The sequence below is a fragment of the Phoenix dactylifera genome, chromosome 12 (assembly GCF_051530095.1).
Source record: "Phoenix dactylifera cultivar Ajwa chromosome 12, Ajwa_hap1_PhDact_Kaust_v1.1, whole genome shotgun sequence".
Classification (NCBI taxonomy): domain Eukaryota; kingdom Viridiplantae; phylum Streptophyta; class Magnoliopsida; order Arecales; family Arecaceae; genus Phoenix; species Phoenix dactylifera.
In genome coordinates this window covers 6,885,644-6,891,220 of record NC_143201.1, presented here as the reverse complement: position 1 = coordinate 6,891,220, position 5,577 = coordinate 6,885,644, and the positions used below count along the sequence as shown (strand labels likewise).

Genomic DNA, 5,577 nt, shown 5'->3' with positions numbered 1-5,577 from the left:
ACACGGCCACATAGAGGCCTTTGAGAGGGTTTAGTGCGATCTTTAGGCGAGGAAGCGAAAAGTGCCTTCTTTTCTGATGAATTTTAATTCAAGCAGAGTTTCAGGGAGGAAGCGAGAAGTGACCCTAATCAAATGGCTCAAAGAACTTGTTAAGGATGGAACACCACAAAGTTACAGTAGGAATAAAAAGGATTTCAATTAAGCAGGGATTTTTTCTTCAAGGATATCTAAAGAAATTGGAACCATACAGAGAACATTAACTTAGTCGCAGTGCAAGAATGGCAGAGACAAGTTAAGAAGTATACATATAATCTTGCTTCTTATGTTTGTATGTAGCAATACAACAGTGGTGTAATTCCTCTCTTCTCAGCCGTAAAACAAAACCCAATCAATGTTCAACAAGAGGTGAACATAAATATGTGAGATTTTTCGCTGTAGAAGACTTGCAATGAGCAACGATTCTCCGGTGGTACCACATCCCATGCCAAGCTCATGCAAGGCTGCTTTTGGGGAATCGTCTGCTGAGTTCATGTGGTGTCCTCTGTCCTGCCCTTTGAAGTGGTAGATACCTTATCGTCATTTAGCCCTGCATTTGTTTGTAGATAATGCCAGATGAAATAACATAGAAAGTGACACGATCTTTGAAAGCTAGGAGCTCTCAATACATTTCCAAACCATAATAAAAATGTGTTTGTTGATAAAAACAATGTCGAAGAGTAGAATAACAACAACAACAACAACAACAACAAAGCAGAGTAAATTTTAGATGTCAAGCATGGGGAATGCGCAAGTCATAATTTTGATACGGCAAATTTTCATCTCCAACCAAGTGCAAGTCCAAGAATTGATCCCTTGGCATTGTAGAAATGGGCAAGCCAGAGAATTAGACTTTATATAAGTACTTGTTTGATTTGTGGAAAGTGGAGGGGTAAAAGTATGATCAATGGAAAAATATCTCATGTTTGATGGAAAGTTAAAAAAATAGAAAAATAAGCTTTTCTATGAAAATAAGATTTTTACATTTCATGGAAAAATATATATATATATATATAATATATGAAAAAGTTCAATTTCCACCAATGAGAAGTTGGGATAATTTTTTTAAAAAAATATCTTTAAGCTCTTATATAGAATGAGGTAAGTTCTTTTCCTTTATTAAAGGCATAACCGATATTTTGCATAGCTTTTTAAGAAAAGTAAATTCTCAATCAAAAATAAACTATTTTGGAATGTGCTATTTTTTCATGGTCAATCAAACATACAACAACTACCTTCCAAAGCATCATAGTTTCAAGTATTAGATTCTTAGAAAAAATATTCTAGTGAGAAGAAAAAAAATTTGTACAAACCAAACGAGTTCTAAAATATCTTGACATATATTTCATTATTTTATATTTTTTGGGCATAATATTATATGATTATATCACTAATTTTGAAAACCAGTTTGAAACTTGTGGATTTGTGATGAAACATCCCTCATGGAGGTCTTCTCCATTTTCTAGTTATAATAAGACATTCATAGAGCAATAGGCTATCATTATCCAACAAGATAGTCTTGATCACAAGTCATTACAGCTTAAGCGAGTAAATTATCACAAAGCTTGAGAACCATTGTGAATTGCAAGAAATACTTCACAATCAAACCAACTACCCCCATTTTTTTCTCAATTGTGTCTAATTCTTAATAAAAAATTCCCTCCTCTCCGGCACGAGCTCCGCCTTCACCCAAGGTGTTTTTTCCTCCTCCCTCCTTTTTATCGAATGACCGGCCCTCAAGCCTTGAGCGAGCTTCGCCTCCGCCAGAGGATCTTCTCCTCCTCCCTCCTCTCCAGCTCCAACCGACCGGCCCTCAAGCCATGATCGAGCTTCGCCTTCGTCCGAGAATCTTCTCCTCCTTCCTCTCCGGTGTTGACGACCGACCCCAAGCCCCAATCGATCGAGGTCCGCCTTCGCCCAAAGTATTGCACTATGCATCATCTTATAATTTGCGCCACCATTTTAGCTCTTGACTCATACCACAAATACTTTCCACTAGGTATTGTTGGACATATGGGTGTTAAAACTTTTTTGATTCATACTGTAAATGTTCTTAGGAATACTATGCTGCATGAAACATCATGATCCATCCATCATCCAGATGATGAAATATACAAAAAAAAAATAAAATAACTGATAGATGTCATGCCAACTGTGTATGTCCAAAAGTGGTATCTGACTTGATGCACAATTTTTCCTCTTGGAAGGAGCTTAACTAGCTCAAAGATTGCAGAATCCTCTAAAAATCTATAGATTTGGCCACAAGGGTAGATACTTTCTAGGCTTTTATGTAGGAGCCCGAATGATCCTAACTATTGAAATTATGTCGCTGCATATATTCTCTGACCATTCATTGTACATGATAGAGAGTAAGAGTTGTAAGAGCTCTCTAGCAAAATATTACTCCTCAAGTCCTTATTCCCTCGAACTCTCCTGTTTTGTACTGTTCTCTTCTCTTGCTGAGAGATTTAGCATAAGAGGTTAGAGTGGTAGGCTGACTAAAAGATGGTTGCAGAAAAGTAAAGCTTCTAAGTGTAGCATAAACTTCTAAGCTCAGCTCGATCCACTCAGATTCGGTTCCTAGATAGCTAACTGGTAATCATTATCTATCACTAAACCGGTAATTATGAAGCTGCAACCTTTTTTCTTGACACAAAAGAGATGAACCAAGTTCTCTGTTGATAAGCAATTCCAAATTGGTCTGCCCTTAGTAAATCAAGAACATCCGGTGGGTAGGGGCCTTTCCAAGAAAATGAAGCTGATGGATACGACATGGCCTACCAGCCAATCGACCACCGTAATTCCTTCCATGTAAATGTGATAAGCACAAAAGAATTGAAGTTGATTAGTAAGCCATCCAAGATGATGCAAGATAGGATGAAGGGTATGGAAACGAAGCCAAAACAGATGCTCCAGAGGCTCCCAATATGATCCAAAATAGATGACTCTTCCCTCAGATCATTCTCTCCACATTTTTCTTATCTCATGGCATCATCAAAGGCTTCAATATCACTCATAGGTTCAATGAATAGATATGCTATTATGCTATTAAGTTTTTTTTTTTTTTTTCTAATTTCAAATAGACAGGGACTTTGATTTTAAGGTGACAATTGTGGTAGTCCGACTTTCCTGTCAGAACAAATTGGGTGCAAGTGTTTCTCGGAACGCCCCCATCATGCATTCAATTGGGTGCAAGTTTTTCCTCTCAGAAAAATTATGTGAGGAAACTAGGAGCTTATGGACAACTAGAAAGACTTTGACTCTCTTTTTTCCTTTTTGATGGAAATTACGAAGACTTTGACTCAAGACTTCCTTGCCATGATTGCCCACTGACCCCTCATGATTCTTTCATTTTTATGCCATCCTTTTCCATTCCCTAATTTTATTTATTTTTTTATATAAATTACAGTACAATTGGTATTTTAATAGAATGGACAAAAGTTGGATAAATAAGTTGAGATCCGGTGCCAAATATTTAGATGGAGTTCAAAATTTTATTAAGTTTTCTTTTGGAAAATCTAATATGAACGAAAAGATTTTATATTTATGTCAAAAATGTGTAAACGGTTCTTTTCTTGATCCAAAAGCTGTTGAAGAACATTTAATGTGAAGTGATTTTCTAAAAAGTTATACTGAATGGACACTTCATGGAGAGTCCATATTATTGTCTCTCTATATATAACCAACCTTCTTATCTAAAACACACCTTTAGTTTTGGATCCAGTAATACGGAACGAAATTATGTAGGAGAAGATGATATAAGGGGCTTACTCAGAGATTCTCTTGGACATAGTATTAGAAATTTAATAGAAGTGGAGGATAAGAAGTAGCCATAATAGGTGATGGGCATACAATTACTGATCAATCCATGCATGTTGAGGAACCTATACATTCTGATGACACAGATCGGTATGATAATTTTGTAAGAGATTGTGATCAAGAACTATGTTCGGATTATAAAAATTTTATGAAGATTTCTTTTCTTCAGCATTTATTATATTTCAAATATTTGAATGGGTAGTCCAGCAAGTCTTTTACTATGCTTCTTCAATTATTAAAGGATGCATTTTCAGAAGGTGTTACTTTGCCATCATTTTCATATGAAGTCAAAAAACTAATAAAAGAATTGGATCTTGAATACGAAAAGATGCACAATTGTCCGAATGACTGCATTTTATATCGTAGTGAAAATATTAACCAAGAGTCGTGTCGAATAGATGGAACTTCACGATGGAAAAAACATAAAGAAGACGAGAATGATTCATTGACTGAGAGGTGGTTTTTCTAAACTCTAATGTCCATATTTAATAATCAGTTTGATGTTGATATTGATATTAAAAATTTATCGTTGAAGGTTTCTTGTGCGCTTAAAAGATTATGTACGCAATCGAGCCTATCCCAAGGGCTCGATTGCTAGAAGATATATTGCTGAGATGTATTTGACATTTTGTTTGAGATATCTTGAAGGTATCGAAATAATTTTCAATCGATCTCAAAGAAATTGTGACATAATAGAGAATGCAGATGTTTACAAGTTCTTATCTGATGGAAAAGTTTTAAAAAAAGTTGAAAGTGTTGTTCTTGACCATCAAGGGGGCTTCGTGAGGGTGACAAGTTCATCATCCGATGCAACAAATTGGGACAGTCCGTCAAGAGGGCTGGAAGTCTTTTATCAAGTTTCTTAGGATCGGTTGCACGCAAGGGTCAGTTGTGTCCGCTCAACTATACAAAGTGAAATGAAATACTTCCTTTGTATAAGGTTGAGCTTCTTAGACTTATATAGGTAATGAATTGAATTTGTTATTATTAATTTGATACCTCTTGTATGTTAATTTGCTTACTATCATAAATTTAATTTTTAATTTAATATTATTATAACATTATGTATCTTGGTGTAGGGTAAGTTTGTACTTCTTCAGAGAGTCATGATTGGGTGCTAAAGTTCTTCAACTGCAAATGAAAAGAATATAAGGCGAAGTTGAAGACGGACTTCAAGCGTGAGGTTATGATAGAAGAAGAGGTTGCTCGTATTTGTCCTCCTGATGTATACCCTCAGCAGTAGAGGGAGCTTGTTCACTATTGATTTTCTAAAAGAGGACATGTTGTGTATGTTGTTTCAATATCTTATAATATCTTTATTATTAATATGGATTGAAAATATATACATTGATTATATTATATTGTTTACTTTTTTTTTGGCAGATATATTCCGATATTGGTAGAGCTATATGAGCATCTCAGGCTATTCCTCACACTTCAAGCTCGAAGAGTTATGCGAGATGTAGAGATGAATTCGTAAGTTTTTTTGAAACTCTTTGAAACTCTACTAACATATAACATATATCATGATATATAGTTTGTCAATATACTCTTCGTGTGTATAGATAGAAGAGCATGGGAGGAAATCCGGTGAGGTAAAGTTCTATAGGATGACCCACACCCATCGAGATGACAACTTTGTTTGGGAGAAGTCGAGAGATATAGTTGTATGTATTCATCCTTGATTTGTTCAAAAAAATTTTTTTATTAGTCTTACTTTTT

The 5,577-nt window shown here is 35.3% G+C and overlaps 1 non-coding gene across 1 annotated transcript; it reads left to right on the top strand.

Annotated features, from left to right (window-relative positions):
- Nucleotides 1-208: 208 nt before the first annotated feature.
- Nucleotides 209-314, top strand: LOC113463142 (U6 spliceosomal RNA). The gene has a single exon (XR_003386887.3). It is a non-coding gene; the product is annotated as a U6 spliceosomal RNA (small nuclear RNA).
- The last annotated feature ends 5,263 nt before the right edge of the window (nt 315-5,577 follow it).